The 20,039-nt window shown below is 39.5% G+C and overlaps 1 pseudogene; it reads left to right on the top strand.

Annotated features, from left to right (window-relative positions):
- Window positions 1-19,433: 19,433 nt before the first annotated feature.
- On the top strand, window positions 19,434-19,542 carry LOC123812207 (annotated as a pseudogene).
- The last annotated feature ends 497 nt before the right edge of the window (window positions 19,543-20,039 follow it).

Genomic DNA, 20,039 nt, shown 5'->3' with positions numbered 1-20,039 from the left:
CCCTTCCCCTCTGTAACCACCCTTCTGTTATCTGTATCATTGCATTTGTTTTTTTTTGTTTGCTCATTTGATGCTTTTTGTTTTTTATATCTCACATATATGCTAAATCATATAGTGCCTGTTCTTTTACATCTGACTTATTTCTCTTTGTCTCTCTCTCAAGATCATAATCTCAAGATTCATCCAGGTTGTCACAAATGGCAATATTTCATCTTTTTTATGGCTGAGAACTATTCCATTGTGTGTGTGTGTGTGTGCATGTGTATACGATATACATATCACATATTCTTTATCAGTCACCTGTTGAGGGATACATACATTGTTTTGATGTCTTGGTGATAGTGAATCATGCTGCATTGAACATAGGGGAACATATATCTTTACATAAAAGTGCTTTTAAATTTTCCAGGTAGATACTCAGAAGGTTTGCTGGATAATATGGTAGCTTTATTCTTAATTTTTTGAAGAAATTTCATACTGTATTACTTAGTGCCAAAGCCAAATACAAGTGAGCTGTTATCATTATATCTGAGCTGCTGGTTTTCTTATACTTGAGATTTCAACCTTTTATGTTGCCTTCTTGGAATCTATGGAAAAAGCATTTAAGCTTTCCATCCTTACAGCAGGGTGATGAGATTTGTCCCCAACTATCTGGCTCAGCTGTGCCTACAGTTCTGCCATTACTACTCATCACTTTGGGTTAGCTGATTCTTCACATGATTTTCCATTCAAATCACTGCAAACACTTCTGAGAAGGGGAATGCAATATTACTTCCCTAACATTTCCCCTTCATAAGTTAGGATTTAATCAGATTACTCTGCCTACTATGTCCAAGAAGAAGTGTTTTCCAATGAGGAATGGGACTGGATTGCATTGTACTGACAAAATTACCAGGGTAGCCTGTGGAATAATCCTGCATCTGTTTTTAAGGAAAGTGTCTCCAAGTAAATGCTATAAGAAACCAACCTGGAGAGCAGGGTGGAGTCAGTACCACCTATAGCATAGGATGTGTCAAAGTGCTAGGTTTTAGGGAACTCAAGGAGTAACAGCCCTTTTCCTTGCACAGATTCAGAGCAGATGTAAGGTTGGCACAGAAGTTGAATGAACAGAGATCCAACTATCAGCTTTTTACTGATTAGAGGTGGTTTTAAACATGTGACTTAGATGAAGAGCTAAATGGTTTTTGCTAACATTTTACTGAAATGGATCTGACTTCCCCTCCACAATCAAAGGCCTCACCTGCAGGAATAGGTTTGTTACTCATGACTCCAAACAGATAGAGGTATTCTTCTGAGTCAACAGAAGGGAGAGAAGAAAGGCCTAAGCCATGTATGCCCATTTTTCCCAACTCACAATTAGTTGATTTATTAATCCTTTAGGAGCAGCATCATGGGTGGTCAGTGAATGGGAAGAGAGAGGAAGACCACGGGGCTCAGTCTGTCTGGAATCCTACTCGCAGATTTGCTAGACTGGAGGATAAGTGCTCCTTCCAACAGCAACCTGCAGGCTGAGAAGTGCTGGACCTACAGAAAAAATAGTCTTTTCCATCTAGATAAATGGAAGCATTTCCTCCTATCAAATGGGAGCCTGGGGCTCCGGTCCAAGTAGGGTTCTAGAAGAGCAAGAGCAGGCCTGTGGAGCTGTGGGACTAAGAAATTCCAGGTGGAAAATAGGGCATGGGAAAGAAGTTGGACATCTAGTGTCACAATGGGTACAGGTTACAGGAACAATAAGAAAGATCCAGAGGGTTCTGGAGGATAGGGAGGAGCAGGAGCCTTTTACTCTGAGGTACTTGTTTGGGAACCTGCAGTCTCTCCTCTGAGGAACCATTAAGAGGATTTGGACATTTGGTATTATAAGCCCAATAGTGGACTTAGTACTCTATGTTATAACTAATAGGTATTCACTAAAATGTTTGGTAGATTGAATGAATAGAACCTTCTGAAGATTACTATAGTAAGGAAAGGCAGACTAAAAAATAATAATCCACAGGCTTAAATATTCTAGGGAATGCTTGCAACTGAAAAGAGAAACTTGTTATATCAAATTAATCTGTAACTGATGGAATATGCAGAACATGTTTGGACCAAAAGCTCTTGAGGGAGGCTCTAATTTCTCCCCAACATTCATACATTTCCCAGAAGCCCAGGCTTAGCAACTGAGTAGCCCACTTAGTCAAATCCCTACCGCAGTCTGAATTTTATAGTTTCTTCTACGCAATACCAGTTTTTCTCTTATTTTTGCCATTAACCTGTATATAAATATCTATAGCTCTCATTAGGAATTAGAAATACATATTTATGACAGTACTTCCTACCTGAAGGATTTATTAGGAAATTTTAATGTTTGTTATAGTGATAGAGATGAAAAATATGGCCACCACTGCCCCCCAAACCCAAATCTCCTTACATAAATTATGGAATCCATAATAACTGCCGTATATGGCAGTGGTAAAGCCAATGGAATGTGATGCAGTAAGGAGGGATTTCATATTTATTTTGACTTTTGTATCAAGTGGATGGAGAGTTGCTGATGTCAGGAAAGTCCCTAATTGAGAATCACAGTGTACGAGTTTCTGATAAATGACAACTGCCTCAGCCAGGCCGTTGACCACGTGGGGTCCCACTTCATGACCAGGGTCACCAGGGAGACATTTCTCATTGGATCAGCTTATTGTAAATATTAGGTTTCAGCCTTTGAGCATATATTGCTGGTTTTCAGTTACTTGTACTTTAGAACATCTGCTTTTTCATAGCAAAGAAAAGTAATGAAGAAGAGGAAAGAAGAAAGAAAGAAATCTCCTAAGGAAGTGTTTAAAAGTCGAGCTGATAGACTTGGCAATTCTCATGTGTGGCAGGAGTAACAGGCATCACAGGGGCAGTGTGACTTCAATAATAAAGAGTAAATGCTTTAATGTTATTAAATACATCATAGCAGCTTTTATAGCAAACTTCATAATAAAGTTAGATGTTTCAGTATCAAAAAGGCACACACATTGCTTTAATGGTATCTACATGTTGTGGATTGTAACAGCCTGTTATGACATCATCTGTTAGGAATTACTATGAATACTTGGGGAGGGGGGTTCAAACAAGCTCCTTCTAATAAGATGCCATGGAGTGTAACTATATCTAATGACAATTGGTCAATTATGAATAAAACATTTTCAAAGAGAACTGCTCTATTAAAACGTTAATGGGGCTTAGCAAGAAGTCTCCATTTCTTGCCTGCTGTTCTCATCTGAAAAGCCACACTCTTATGTGACTCTCCCCAACTCCCAGGGACTGCACAGTTCAGAAGGCAGTTGGGAATCATTTTGGCTGCAGACAAGGTTTTCAATTCAATAGCAGAACGAACTCTGGGGTCGAGGCTTGGGGCCTAGTGTGATTACAGATGGGCTGTGAGTTTTTAAGTACCTTCCTGTTTGGCCCATCCCGTTTGTCTCTCTGCTTTTACATTTCATGGAATGCATTTGATTGAAATGAAATCCACGGGCCTGAAGCTCTGAAAAGAAAAATTTCTTGGCTGGTGACAAGTTGGTTGCCCTAAAAAAAAGTATTTTCTCTAATTCTAGAGATGGTATGGGGTCTCAAACTGACTGCCCTTGGGTATAAACCAGCTCATAGATTTGTTTGGTTTGACAGGTGCTGTGCTTAAAAGATATGAATTTGAGTGCCTTTCAGGTAAGGCATGCCCTCTCCAGTTTACAGCAAGCTTCACAATTTCCTATTGCCATCGATCTAGCACATCATATATTACCTGTTACCTGCCAGGCTTCACAAAATTGAGAAGCGTGAGCCTGGTGGCACACAGTGCATAGCTCATTCCTGCTCCCTGCACCCTAGATTTGACCTGGTGTCTCTCACCGATGCCTCCCACAGCTGGGTCTCATTCCTTACAAAGAGTTTCTGGTGAAACCAGACTCATAAAGACTGGATTAAGAGCAAAGTCCAAGGAATTCCAGAATCTAAGAGTTTACAGAAAAACTTGAGTTGGGGACATTCTACCCCTGGATGATCAACCTGAGACCCAGAGAAGGGAAGTGACTTGGAAAGGTCAGCCCCTGAAGGAATGGAGCAGAGACAGAAAGTTAGGTTTTCTGATTCCCCATCCTGGTCTGCAGCACCCATCCCCCCACTCCCCCCCCCTCACCCCACACACACACAGCTGGCCTCAACCGTGCCTTCTTTGTGTGGTCCTTCCCCACATTCCCAGGGAGTGTGTCTTTCCCAAAGTTACCATTCACACACACAGGATAGCAGCAGCTGTGCAGCCATACCCCTTTTACACTGTACTACTGTGTCCAGTGAAATGAAAGTCAAGACCAATATGTTCACAGTAAGCATGCTAAATCTTGAAGGAAAGTGCTTCTCTACTGATGGCAGAGAACTTGGGGCTAGAGATGAATTAAGGTTTAAAACAAATCCCATGAGTCAATTTTGCAGATTGCTTGAGGCCCAGGCCTTTGTTTGTTCAGAGCACATGAAAACGTTTCTTCAGGGCTGGCCTTAGGAGTGGGCAGAATGGTATGAAGGTACAAGGTACAGCAAGTCTTCACTTAATGTCAATAGGTTCTGCAACTTTAAGGGAAATGGTGTATAATGAAACAAGCATTAACAAAAGCTAACAGATATAGACGAATGAAATTCCTACAGCATCTCATCAATGTTGTAATGGAATGATGTTGGAAAAAACAATGTTATTTGAAGATCTGCTATATCTTAAGACACCTCAGGAAAGGTTCCTTTAGCCAAAAATCACCGTGTAGCTGAACACTCCCATCCCAACCAAGGAAGAATTATCTGAGATTCGGTTAGCAATTTATTCATATGAGCTGAATAATGCCCCCTTTAAGCACTGTTCATTGTGAAAAATTTCCTGGACAAGAGAGCTTCTAGATTGGCTGGTTCGATGAGTTTTCTTCACAAGTGGAAGGAACTGAGGGCAGGAAGAACCCAAGAACCCTGAGCATTATTTGTGAGCGGCAAGAAGGAAGTGTTGAGGGAGAGAGATTGGCTAACAGAGGAGGTATAGGAGAAGGAAATATGAATGAAGGGAATATCCAAAAGAACCAGTGACATCATATAACTCTAGGTGCATCTATGGGTAAGATTGTATGGTTTGGGCCACTGAACCTGCTCTGTCAGGGGTTGGCTATGGCTTCTCACTGAATAATCTTGAAATGTTCAGCCTGAAACTCTTGTCAAGGTCTTTAGCAAATGCCTTCAGAAAGATAGGAGGAAGAATATAATTGTCCCAAGTACTAGTTCAGTGACTGGCACATGAGCTCAATAATTATTTGTGGAGTAAATTAATCAGATATTTATAGTGTGCAACTGTGCAGCCATCTGTGCAGGTAAAGCTTTCTAGCCTGATCTCTGGCCAAGGCTTTGGTGACTATGAAACAAGTTCTAATTCTAGGAGATATGGAGTAGAATGGACCTGGGATCAGTGACCTCAGATTTCTCATCTGTCAAATAGCAACAAAATAATACATACTCTGCCTATCTCAGAAAGGTGCTACTTGACTCTGACACAAGAGATTGTGTGTAGGTAGAAAAGGGAGTTAGTTTATAAATCCTCCATTTGAATCATCCCTGGTACGTATCATCCAGAAGTCAGATGTAATTCTCAAGAGGAACTGAAAGGGAAAGCAGGCTGCTCAAGAGAACTGGAGTGATGTTAAAATGGGGACCTTTGACAGGTCACAGGGCACTTGAGTTGCAGTTTCCATTGAGTCCACAGGTAGTAAGAGGCCATGATAAATAGACATTATGGAAGTGCAACCTATGGGAGCTGACTGCCATTGTTTTATGAAAATGAAAATAAGGCCTAGGATGACTAAGAGGCTGCTTATTGTTACTGCTTGAGCGTGGGGTGGAATAGATCTAAACCAAGATTGTAGGGAAGATGTCAAGGAGTAGACCCAAGAAGTGTGTGTGTGTGTGTGTGTGTGTGCGTGTGTGTGTTGAGGGGGTAGGAATGGGGGTAATTCATCCGCTAATAGTCTTTTGGCTGCAATAGGGGGCAGATGAGAAGTGCTCAAAGGCCTGAGGTCTGAAAGGGGTGAGAAGATTATTAGCAGCAAAAATTGAGAATGTTTGGAAAGAAAAGAATAAACTGAAAACATCTTTGGATAATTTAGAATAAAATGAGCATATCTTGTTTGATTTTTCTTTTTACTTTGTTCATTTGTTGTGGTAGAGTATTATATATATTCAATGGAATTTTGTATTAGGAAAGTGTTGAATGAATCAAAATTTCCACATAGGCTGATGCCTCATGCATTAGGGCATTTATAGGGTGAGGGTCAGAAATATGTACCAAAAAAGGCCTATTTCTTAGTTCACAGTTTTATCTTCTGCATCATTTCTGTTATAGAGCCAATGTTCTCTGAGATTTGGAATGCTTTCCTCACTTATGTACTTATTTTTATATATACGTAACATAAATTAATGAAACTATTTCCAGACACATAATTCCAGGAATATATTATGCCTTTGTTATTAGTTTTTTGATACCATTTTCTAATTAAGTCAGTGTGACACTCAGCCAAAAAACAGAATTACTTCAGAATATCCTCACATGTTCCCTTTGGTGCACAGTGTATCCTGAGAGCAAGACAAATCAGTTTGAGCTGCCATTAGAGGCACTTCGGTTCGAATGGGAGAAGAATTCCCAGGAGGAACTCTGCAGAACATGGCTGAATTGCCATGTGGGGAATTTCACAACTCCACCTCTAGATAATTCTAGAAAAACATGAAAATAACCAGCCAGATATAGGGTTGCCTCATTGAAAATAATCATGTCCAGAAAATCACCTGTGTCTTACCAATATGAATGACTTTCAACCCTATATTGCTATACTATCCCATGCCTTGGCTCAGAGAGCACATGCATTTCCATAGAGTAATATGGAAGACCAGTACCCAACCTGGGAAACTGATTTCTCACCAGCACTGAGATGGGCCTTATAATTCATGCTGTGCCGTGCAGTCCTCCTGAGGTCCATCCATCACTACCCTGGCCAGGGCTGATTGGAGCGTGATGCCCACCCAGTCCAAGAGATGTCAACTGAATTCTCTTTTCTGGGGAATAGAATTGAAACTCAGGGAAGAATAGCCATGGTTAAGAGCATGGACCTGTCTTAGGCTTCTTGGGTTTGAAATCCATGTCTACAACTCATTTCTAGGTGAATTTGGACAAGTCACTTAATTTCTCTGCCTCAATTTTGTTATCTGTAAAATGAGGATAAAACTTATAGGTGAGACAGAAGAATTAAATGAATTACCACGTTCACACTACTTAGATACTGAGTCTAGAAAGTGGTAAGCGCTCTCTAAGGGACAGTTAATTTGTGATCTTAGCTGGTCACTGAAACTATGGAGCAGTAGATTGTGGAATAGAAGACATCACTGTGAAATGGTCCTCTTTGGACCTGAATAAGGAAAGAAAGCCAGTTTATAGGACAAAATGACAGAAGCAAAATAGAGTGAGAAATGAAAGTGGGAGACCAGTGAGGCAGTCAGCTAGATGGACAGAGCAGATGCCTTAGTTCCTCATGGCTTTCTGGTTCCTGATTCTGGCTTCTCTTAAGACTGACCTCCCCCTGGACTGTTGAGTTCCATGAGATATGCCCTTGTCCTTATAAGGAGTGTTGCTGTTTTGGGTTTACACTAGTTCAAACAATGAGTTTTTGTTATTGGAAAACAAAGATCTTTGGATAGGAGGGTTAGGTATATTCTCAGTCCCACTTGAGCACAGATTTCTCAGGAATAAGAACAAAAAGACTTCAAGGGAAAGGTACTGCACATTCTATTTCTTTTAGGGTTACTTCCTGTTTCTCAGAATAGGAGATACCACTGTTTTGACTTATTATTTTCAAAGAACATTCATATTCTCCATTCATAACCTCTAAACAGAGGGACTTGAACAACCCAAACAAACTTTTCTTCTATATTAAAGTGACTTTAGAGTTGAGTGAGCACAATTTCTCATCTTCTAACTCTGTTGTGTTTGGCAGTCCAAAACATAGTGTCCTCTTCCTCCGTGTCAGGTCGTAGGAGAATCCCAGAGAGCAGAGGATGCAAAGCTCACACATTGTTTGCTATTTTCCACTGCCAAATACAAGTTCTTGGACTCAACCTGCTAAATCCTTTGACTTCATTCATGAAAAATGGCACATATTACCATGCCTCATAACACATCTTCTAAAACTGTTCCACATAACCGGCCGGCAGGCAGCACTGCCAGCCTCGCCACAGACACCATCATTTTTTCCCTTCCCTGTCTGGCTCTGAGTTTTTGGAACCAAGATGAAACTTAACCTTCCTAAACAAAGACCGTTTACTAGGCAACTTAGGGCAAGTAATAAGCTCACACACCATAAGGTGCCACAGCGCTGCTTGTAGATCTCTTCCAAGTTTAGATCTTGTTTTTTTTTTCTCCAGAAACTCACCCTTTTCTCTAAGAACCCCCAATCATTTACTATTGCATGAAAGTACTACACTTATTATAAGAGTAAAATATTTCATACCTCTTTCAGGGATGGTCAGACAACCTCATAAATCATACTCTCCCCACTGGTGAGTTTGGGATGGGAAGGTCGTGTGTTGACACATTTAGAAGCCATTGGGGTGCTGTGGTTTCACAGCTAGGAGGGAAACTTGAGCTTGTTGAAGTTGGAGCTTACTTGTATTTTTATTTATTGAATTAATGAAATCTTGGCAACAAACTGTGTTTTACTTAGGCAAGATGTGATATTTTTTCTTGCCCCCATCTACCTCATCTGTCTCCCTGCCCCTCCTGGATAGACAATTTTATAAATGTTTCAAAAACCAGCAAAGCTTCCTGGGCAGCCAAACGAAACCTTAATAAAATCAAGATGAACCAATCAATATGTGGAGATGTGGCTTCCATTAAAATTGACATTTGGGTGTTAGAAGAAGAAGAAAGAAACAGAATGAAAGTAAATATTTTGAATGTGTTTACAGGGCTGCTGGATTCTAAGTGTTTGCACATTTATCAATCAAAACATCAGCCTGACTGGAGTTTTCAAAAATCGTAGATCACCAGAATCTAGCCTGCTCAGTTCATGCGATTTTCTCACTTTTGGTAAAGGGTGTATTGGTGTGTGTGTGTGTGTGTGTGATTCAGTAACTATGAACATCATCATCATGGTTGGAGGCAGGCATTTTCAGCCTCAGCTATGAGCTAGAATCAACCAGAGAGCTTTTGAAAGCCTCTGGACATTTGTACTTCTTAAAAGCTCCCCAGTTATCTAGTGATGGTTCCAACAGGAAATTAATGGCACACTCAAGCTGGCTAACTGGAAAAGAGTTTATAAAGGGGCTTTTTACCATGGTGCCAGAAAGACTGGGTGCTCACCAGGGTATAGTGTTGTCTGTTTTCTAGATTTCAGGTATTCTAATAACCATATAGTGGTATCTCATTGTGGTATTAATTGCCATTTTTCTGATGACATATGATATGGAGCATCTTTTGATATGCTTACTTGCCGTCTAAATTTTTTCTTTGGTGAGGTGTCCATTAATATCCTTGGCCCATTTTTAATTGATTTGTTTTCTTATTGTTGAGTTTTAAGAATTCTTTTTACATTTTGGATAGTAGTCCTTTATGAGATGTGTCTTTCACAAATATTTTTTTCTAAATCTTTGGCTTGTCTTCTCATTCTCTTGACATTGTCATTCACAGAGCATAAATTTTTAATTTTAATGAAGCCCAGCTTCTTAATTGCCTTTAAAAAATTTTCTGCCTTTGATATAATATCTAAAAAGTCACTGTCATACATAAGATCATCCAGGTTTTCTTCTATGTTATCTTCTAGAAGTTTTATAGTTTTACATTTTACTTTTAGGACTGTGGTCCATTTTGAGTTAATTTTTTAAACAATATATATTTTATTTATTATGCTATTACAGTTGTCCCATTTCCCCCCTTCACACCCCTCCACCCTGTACACCCTCTCCCACCCACTCCCCCCCTTTAGTTCATGTCCATGTGTCATAAGTTCTTTAGCTTCTACATTTCCCATACTATTCTTGTCCTCCCCCTGTCTATTTTCTACCTACCATCTATGTTACTTATTCTCTGTACCTTTTCCTATTCTCTCCTCCTCCCACTCCCCTGTTGCTAACCCTCCATGTGATCTCCCTTTCTGTGGTTCTGTTCCTGTTCTAGTTGTTTGCTTAGTTTCTTTTGGTTTTGTTTTAGGTGTGGTTGTTAATAATTGTGAACTTGTTGTCACTTTACTATACATGCTTTTTTAATCTTCTTTTCTTAGATAAGTCCCTTTAACATTTCATAAAATAAGGGCTTGGTGATGATGAATTCCTTTAACTTGACCTTATCTGAGAAGCACTTTATCTGCCCTTCCATTCTAAATGAAAGCTTTGCTGGATAGAGTAATCTGGGATATAGTCCTTGTCTTTCATGACTTGGAATACTTCTTTCCAGCCCCTTCTTGCCTGTAAGGTCTCTTTTGAGAAATCAGCTGACAGCCTGTTGGGAACTCCTTTGTAGGTTACTGTCCCCTTATCTCTTACTGCTTCTAGGATTCTCTCCTTCATTTTTACCTTGACTAATGTAATTATGATGTGCCTTGGTGTGTTTCTTCTTGAGTCTAACTTCTTTGGGATTCTCTGAGCTTCCTGGATTTCTTGGAAGTCTATTTCCCTTGCCAGAATGGGGAAGTTCTCCTTTATTATTTGTTCAAATACGTTTTCAATCTGTTGCTCTACCTCTTCCCTTTCTGGTATCCCTATAATTTGGATGTTGGAACGTTTAAAGATGTCCTGGAGGTTCCTAAGCTTCTCCTCATTTTTTGAATTCTTATTTCTCCATTCTTTCCTGTTTAGTTGTTTCTTTCTTCCTTCTGGTCCACTCTATTGTTTTGAGTCCCAGTTTCCTTCCCATCACTATTGGTTCTCTGTGCATTTTCCTTAATTTCTTTTATGGTAACCTGCATTTGTTCATCTAATTTGCGCCCAAAATCAACCAATTCTGTGAGCTTCCTGATCACCAGTGCTTTGAACTGTGCATCTGATAGGTTAGCTATCTCTTAGTCGCTCAAAAGGATGAGTTCTGGGGCATTGATTTGTTCTGTTTGAACCATCTCTCTCTCTCTCTCTCTTTTTTTGGTCTGGTTGCTGCTGTTATGGTGAGGGGCAGAGACTTAGGTGTTCACCAGGGCTGGGCACCCCGGTCGCTAGATTGTGATGTTGTATGTGAGGGCAGGGTCAAGAGGGAACAATGGCAGTAGGTCCATTCTCCGTGGGACTTCAGTCCCTTCCCTGGGATCCTGGGTTGTGTCCTCTGCCCTGGTCCACAATCACCGTGTCTCTGGATCTACCAGCTGACCCTGAGTACTCAGGGTCCACTCTCTGCGATCTTGTGCACCCCAGATGTCTTATATGCTCCTGGTTGCCTTAATCACCCAGTTCTCCCTGTTCTTTGAGGGGCGACCCAACCTGCGCCTGGCTGCTTGTCTCCACCCCTCCTACCAGTCTGGATGAACGGGTCTATTTCAACTCCTTGGCTGTCCGACTTCCATTCAGATAAATTTTCTATCAGTTCTGGGTGTTATTCTGCCTCTAAATTGTTGTTGTTCCAATCTTGGTTGTATGTGGAGGTACAGTGCATACACCTATGCCTCCATCTTGCTGGAAGTCCCCATTTTGAGTTAATTTTTGTGCTGGGTGTAAAATGTCTGTGTCTAGATTTTTTTTTTTATGTGGATGTCCAATTGTTCTAGCACCATTGTTGAAAATGCCATCTTTTCTCTATTGTATTGCCTTTGCTTCTTTGTCGAAGATCAGTTGACCATATTTATGTGGGTCTGTTTCTGAGTTTTCTATTCTATTTCACTGATCTCTGTGTGTATTCTTTAACCAATACCACACTGTTTTGATTACTATAGCTTTATAGTAAGTCTTGAAGTCAGGTAGGGTCAGTCCTCTACCTTTGTTCTTTTCCTTCAAAATTGTGTTGCCTATTTTAGGTCTTTTGTCTCTCCATTTGCACTTTAAATAAGAACACCACAGACTGCTAATGAGAATGTAACACGGTGTTGCCACTTTAGAAAACATTACAGAAGGTCCTCCAAGGATTAAACACAGAGTCACCATGTGTCCTTGCCATACCTTCCACTCCCAGGTGGAATTGAAACTACAAATCACATCTCAGTAAAACTATTATTTAAAACATGCACATAAAATTAGGGAACTTTGATATATGTAAATTATACACAAATAATAATTTTTTTTAAAGAAAGAAACTTTCTTAATTTGGTAAAGACTGAAAAAACCCAGATTGCATGCCATACTTTAGGAAGAACTTAAGACATTCCCTTTAAGAACAAGAAGGAGAGAAGAATGCCTGTCATCCCTGTCACTGTTCAGCATAGTACTGGAGAACCAAACATCCAAAATAAGAAAAAAAGGGGGGAGGGGAGGACACAGGCAGAAAGAAAGAAATAGAACTGTTAATATGTGGGGAGGATATAATTATCAACATAGAAAACTCAATAGACTCCTGGCTGGTGTGGCTCAGTGGATTGAGCATGGGCCTGTGAAGCAAAGGGTCTCTGGTTCGATTCCCAGTCAGGGCACATGCCTGGGTTGTGGGTCAGGTCCTCTTTGGGGGACATGTGAGAGGCAACCATACATTGATATGGTTGCCCTCTCTTTAAAAATAAATTAATTAATTTTTTAAAAAAGAAAACTTAATAGAAAAAAATGGTAAAATCCTAAGCTGTTGATAGATATAACTATAATTTAAAATACTTTGTTCTGTGTTAACTCCAATGAAATAGAAAACAAAGAAAATATGATACCATTTACAACAACAACTAAAACTATAAAGGACTGAGGAAATATCCCAGAAAAAATATATAATATCTTTTTGGATAAATAATACTATTATATTGTACCTGGGTCCAGTACAAGCAATGCCCCTTTTTTATTACAAAATCATAAGCATCTAATTCTGTAACATAACAATATCACACTCAAATACATGGTGTGAAATTTTAGATGAAATGTTTAAATTAAACTATAAATTATTACACCCATATTATTACCCTGCAAACCACACTCAAGCAGGCGTTACTTCTGCCAGACTCTGTATAATAAAATCTGAATAAATGGACTGCATGTTTATGGATGAACTCAGTGTACTACAAGTTTCAACACAACCCATATTAATTTCTAAATTAAATTCAATACAGCCTAGCCTGGCTGGCGTAGCTCAGTGGATTGAGCGCGGGCTGTGAACCCAAGCATCGCAGGTTCAATTCCCAGTCAGGGTACATTCCTGGGTTACAGGCCATAACCCCCAGCAACCGCACATTGATGTTCTCTCTCTCTCTCTCTCTCCCTTCCCTCTCTAAAAGATAATAAATAAAATTAAAAAAAATTCAATACCTATCCAACTTCCAGTAGAGTTTTTATGATAAGTGAAAGAAATCACACTCAACTACATACTGTCCAATTCTATTTTTATGTCATTTTGACAAATGACTTTAGGGACAAAAACCAGCTCAGTGATTGCCAGGGTGTGGCAGTGGGGGTGGCGTTGACTAAGTAGAGGCTCTGGAGAAATTTTGGAGGTGGTGGAACTGTTCCATATCTCAACTGCATTGTTGAATACACAACTGTATGTGTTTGTCAAAACTCAAAGAATTACTGGTATATACTGAAAAGGATGAATTTTATTGTGTGTAAATTATAGCTTAACTTTAAAAATAAGAACAAAATACACATACCAATAGGCAAGTTGACTTTATGAAAGTAAGAGTCAAGTGGAGACTTGCTTTGCCTGCCCCAAAACCATACCACACAGCTATTGTAATAAAATTAAACAGAAATAAGTGTACTTCTAGTGCAGAAAAAGGCACAAACACCAATGGAACATGAGAGAGCTGAAAAGCAGACCCATGTACACATGGAAACCTGTCATGTCACTGTGGTGGCCTCACACCCAGCAGTGTCGTGTTAGTGTGTTTCACAGAAAGCATTTGGAAAACTCACCACGTGCACACAGTGATAAAAAAAAACACAAACCGCCCGAGGCCCCATACCTTATAATATATACAAAGGCAGACTCCAGGTAAATTAAAGTTGTCAGTATGAAAGATAAACTATAATGTTCTTTGAAGGAAACATCATAGAATATCTTTTTTATCTTGAAGATGAGGAAGGACTTGTGAACATGGCTCACAAAGTAGAAGTCATGAGGCTGATGGGAATGTAAACCAATACAGCTTTTCTGTGAAGCAAACTGGAAGTGCCTGGGGAAGTTAAGAATGTGCACATCCCATGACCTCTTGGTCATACGCCTGAGTACACTGTTCGGGAAAACTCTTGCATTTATTCACGGGGGGAAACTTGCTAATTGTAGTGTTGGTGGTGGTGGGGTGGGGGAATGAGAGACAGCCTTGGTGTCTGTAATTAGGGGGTGGACAAGTGAGACATGCTGATGCCCTGTGAAACATTGTGAAGCTGTCACAGGCAATGAGCTAGGGATACATGTGGCAATACAGCATAAATAGATCTTACAATGTAGACTGAACCAAGTAAGGAGAATGAGATCTATTACATAATATCATTTATGAAATTTGAAAATACAGCATGCACAGAGAAATACTATTATTGTTGATTATACATTTATATCCAAGAACACATACAAAGTTCATTTGAAGAGTAAGATGAAGAGAAAGGTAGTTGAAAGTGAGTTGGGTTATGAGATAAAGGGAAAACCGTACATAAAATAAAACAAGAGTGGTTCTAATAGGGACAGATGTGCCATGGAGTATGTTTAGTGCGAGTCTCTCAAGTTGAGGGAAAAGAAATATAAAAGAATACAACCTGAGAAATATCTGCACAAAATTACCATTCTAATGCTGTTATATAAAATACAAGAAATATTACTAATGTAATAAAAAGATAAGCCTCAAGCCCTGGCTGGTGTAGCTCAGTGGATTGAGCACAGGCTGCGAACCAAAGCATCACAGGTTCAATTCCCCATCAGGGCACATGCCTGGGTTGCAGGCTGGGTCCCCAGTGGGGGCCACATGAGATTCAACCATACATTGATGTTTCTCTCCCTCTCTTTCTGCCTCCCTTCCCCTCTCTAAAAATAAGTAAGTAAAATCTTTAAAAAAAACATTCAGTTTGCCTCAAATCTAGTAAGAGCAAAATTGGCCCTGACATGTGGTAGGCTCTTTCATTGGCCAAAGCTGTGACTTGTCAAATGATACATTTTAATGAAATCAGAAGACACACTTGAATAGCAGGTTGACTGAGGTTTCTCCAGCACTTCAGCTCTTCTGACTCCCCACTCCTCCATCCTCTATACAGCACCAGGCCCTATTTATCCTAGTATCTAAATGTCAGGCTTCTACTATGTTTTGATGAGCTATTGCATTAGTCTCCCTATTTGTCTTTGGCTATAGCATCAGAAACTCTGTTTAGCCCCTACAATGTCTATGGAGACATCCACCTTATAGGAAAATCTTATCTCCTCTCTCCTGTGATCAGTTGGATGGATATGGGTGTATAGAAAAGAAGATGGCCCCACAGTGTTGGTCCAGAATATAAGAAAAGCTTTTACTGAGATGGAAAAGACTGGGAGAAGGTCAATCTTGCAGTAAGGCATCTAGAGGTTTTGTTTTCTGAAAAATTGACTGAAGTCCAGGTGAAACTGTTGAGCTCAAGAGCACTCACTCTCTAGAGCTCAGAGAGCAGTTTAAATTAGAGATGTAAATTTGAAAGAAATCAGTATATGAGGGGGAACCCCCCCAAAAAAACTGGAACTACCTCCTGGAGGGCAGTCTCCTTGTAGTACAGGCTTCCCTTCTAGGTGAGTGTTCTAGGATCCTATCTGTATCAATGTACTAGCTGGTGTTGTTGTGAGAGGCTGCATTCAACTTCAGTGAAATGTTTTTTTGAAAACTCTCTCGATGCATTTGCCCATTTCATGGTGGGTAATTTACAATGCCCTTGCCCATACCCTCCTGACCAAAAGCGGCAAGCCTTGATCTTGCACTGAATAACTTCTTTTGTTTCCTCAGATGAAAAAAGTCCTCAAAGGGAAATATCTTGCCAGTGAGGAAAAGGTGAAATAAAAATGGCAGAAGCACTAAAAGGCACCAAAACTGATGCATTCAAAAAGTGTTTTGAGCAATGGAAAAAAGTCTTGATAGGTGTTTTGCATCAAATGGAGAGTACTTTAAGGTGACTGAAGTTTAAAGTACTGCAAGAATAAATAGACAATTTTTTATAAATATAATTCCAGGTTCTTTTGGGTCCCCCTTTGTATATATGGTATTTAAATGTATGACCGGTGACTACATGAAATCACTTAGGGAGGAAAACAACCAAAAGAAGGTCAAGGAGTCAACTCGGAGATTTTCCCAATCTTAGAGGTTTTTAAAATGAGGAAGAGGATAAAAATGAAATGGTATAACCAGTGAGGTAAAAGGAAAGTAGGCAGGTGTAGAATATTGGAAGCCAGTAGTAAAATGTTTCAAGAAGAAGGGAGTGGCCTGCTCCTCTGTGTTCTCAGATGTTGCTGGAGGGGAAGTAACATGAGGGATAAGCCCTGACCATTGGATTTGGCAAGAGTGGTGTCAGCGCAGGTGAGGGACACCAGCCTAGTGTGAGCAACTGCTGGAGCTGGGGGCTACACAGAGAATCAGATAAAAGAGGATGTGGGGTTAAGTCATAACATAACATAACACAGAATATTTGAAACTAATGGTAATAATCCAGGAGAGAGGGAAAAATTTATGATGCAGGGGACAGAGGGATCATTTCAAGACCGACGACTGAAGGGAGGAGAGACGGGACAAGGTCTAGTGCACAAGGGGAGTGCCTGACCTTTCTGAACTGCAGTGGGAGAGAAGGCAGTGAACGTGGGTAGAAATGTAGGTGGGTGGGAGATGTGTGGTAGGATTGTCAGCTAGTTCTCTTCTGATTACTTGATTTTTTTCCTCAGAGAATGAAGAAATGAGTTCATCAGCTGGGAGTAGAGAGAAAAGAAAGGTGAGGAGAGCTGAGAGAGCGTGAAATAATCTCAAATATATTTATACATCATATAGACATCAAATATGTATGTGTAAATATATATAAAGTTGTAAAACTTGTACAGTTTGATAAAGTGTTTTGTCTCAAATATTTTGTATGCATTTTTCTGTAGTTACTCAGATTTATTCTCCCACAGCAGTATATGAAAATGAAATACCACACTCACTAGGATGGCCAAAATCCAGAACACTGACAATACCACATCCTGGTGTGAAAATGAAGAGCAATGGGAACTCTTATTCATTGCTAGTGGGAACGACAAAGGGTACAGACACTTTGGAGACAGTTTGGTGGTTTCTGACAGAACTAAACATACTGATACCATACAGTCCAGCAACAACACTCCATGGCATTTACCTATAGAAATTGAAAGCTTATGTGCACACAGAAACTTGTACATGGATGTTTACTGCCGCTTAATTCATAACTGCCCAAACCTGGAAGCAACCAAGATGTCTTTCAGCAGGTGATTGGATAAATAAACTGTGATACATCAAGACAATGGCATATTATTCAACACTTAAAGGAAATGAACTATTAAACCATGAAAATACATGGAAGAAATTTTAATGCGTATTACTAAGTGGGAGATACATCTGAAAAGGCTGCATGCTGTGTGATTCCAACCAAATGACTAACATTCTGGAAAAGACGGTGAAAAATGATCAGTGGTTGCCAGGGGTTGAAGAAGAGGATGGGATGCATAGGTGGAGGACAGAGGGTTTCTAGGGCAGGAAATCTGTATGATATTATAATGGTGGATACATGTCATTATACATTTGTCCAAACCTACAGAATGTACAGCACAAAGACTGAAATTTAAGGTGGACTGTGGAGTTTCGTTGATAATGATGCTGTCAGTGTAGTTTCTTTAACTGTGGCAAATGTACCACTCTGCCGGGAGATATTGGTGAGGAGAGAGGCTATGTGCAATAGAGACAATCTCTGTACCTTCCATTCAGTTTTGCTGTGATTCTAAACCTACTCTAAAAATAGTGTATTACAAAGATAAGCCCTGTTGCATATATACAAACATGGAGTTTTAAGATGTTTCACCTAAGAAGGATAATATGGGAGTATTATGAACAACTTTATGCCAATGAATCTAGAATTTAGATGAAATTGACACATTTCTTAAAAGAAAAACACAACACACCAAAAACACCAAAATATACAAGAAGAAGTAAAAAATCTGAATAGTTACGTATCTCTTTAATAAATTGAATTCTATATTAAAAATTTCCTCAAAGAAAACTGAAAGTTTGAATGGTTTCACTGGTGAATGCTAGCCAACATTCTAAGAACTAAAAAGCCCAGGAGGGAACACTTCAATTTCTCTAATACCAAAACCTGGTAAGGATATTAAAATCAAAGACAATTACAGCCCCTATCTCTCACAACTATGGACACAAAAATCCTTTTAAAACATTAGCAAATATACAAAAAGGATAGTACATCATGACCTTTCTCTTAGCAATGCAGGTGGTTTTAACATTCTACAGTCAATCAATTAGTACTAACAAACTAAGGAAGGAAAAAACCATGTGATTATCACAATAAACGCAGGAAAAACATGACAAACTTTAACAACTATTCATTAAAAAACTCTTAGCAAACTAGAAAAGAACTTCCTAAATATGTTATCTCATTTAAATTTACACTCTTATTTGTAACTCTGAGATTACATGTTCTTTTTATATGTTTACTAACTTTTTAGATGTCTCTTTTGTGAGTTGCCTATTCAGGATCTATCAGGGACTTCATGTCTATCTTATCAATATATACAACCTAATGACATGTCATAAGGACTGCTTTTGTTCACTGCCATCTATTTGACTCTGCTTTCTGGGCACACAGCTAAGCTATAGTTCCCACTATCCTTACACCTGGGTAAGACCATGTACCTTATGTGACCATAAAATCTCGTATGAATAAACATATATGTAAATGTTTTTCTCCTCCCTTTACTCACTCAGCAAATACTTTTTTTTAGTGCTCCAGGCACTATTTTAGCCACTGAGTTTATAGCAGTAGGAAAATTGAGACAAAAATCTCTACCTTCATTGTGGTAACATTTTAGAGAAACTGAGAATAAACAGATAAAGGCATAATTTCACATAGAATAAGAGCTCTGGAGAACAATTCAGAAAGAAATAGGGAATACTGGGATGAGGTTACAGTGTTAGGTAGGGTGGTCTGCGAAAGAGCTCATGAGAAGGTATCATTTAGGCAGAGGCTGAAGGGAGATGACAGTCATGCAGATATTTGGAGAATATAGGAAGAATTATCAAAGCCAGTGAAAAGGCAAATTAAAAAATAATACCTCCAGCTTTGCACAGTGGCAGTATCATAGCCAATGAGGTTTATCCAAGGTGTGATTATTGCTAATTGGAAAAAAAAGGAAAAAAAACAATTTTTTAAAAATCCCCAATGCGGAAGCATGCCTTGCATGTTTAAAAAAATGCAAGGAGTTAAGTATAGCTTGAGTAGAGTGAGTAAAACAGAGGTGACTATAAAATTGTGTGAAAGAGGTAGACTGGTAAGGTGGTCTGGCCATTGTGAGGCTCTGAGCTTTTCTTCTGAGAGACAGAGCAAGCCTTTGTTAGAGGTCTGACATGACAGATTCTGGCTGCTAAGATGAGCATGAACCGTGGATATCAAAGGCAAAGTCAGGGAGGTCAGTTAGAGACCATTGCAATTATTGAGGTGATTGATGATGGCGGCTTAGACCAGGGAAGTTGCAGTGTAAGTGGTGAGAAATGGTCAGATTGTGAGTATATTTTGAAGATAATAACGAACAGGATTTCCTGCTCAAACAGAGATGGGGGTAAGACAAAGAGAGGTCTGAGCAACTGAAAGGATGGAATTGCCATTTTTTTGAGATAGGGAAGGAGTACATGTATGAGATCAGGAGTTCCGTTTGGGACCTGAAA

Source organism: Phyllostomus hastatus, unplaced genomic scaffold, assembly GCF_019186645.2.
Source record: "Phyllostomus hastatus isolate PE091 unplaced genomic scaffold, TTU_PhHast_1.1 phas_scaffold_78, whole genome shotgun sequence".
Taxonomy (NCBI): domain Eukaryota; kingdom Metazoa; phylum Chordata; class Mammalia; order Chiroptera; family Phyllostomidae; genus Phyllostomus; species Phyllostomus hastatus.
This window is presented reverse-complemented; position numbering and strand designations above follow the sequence as displayed.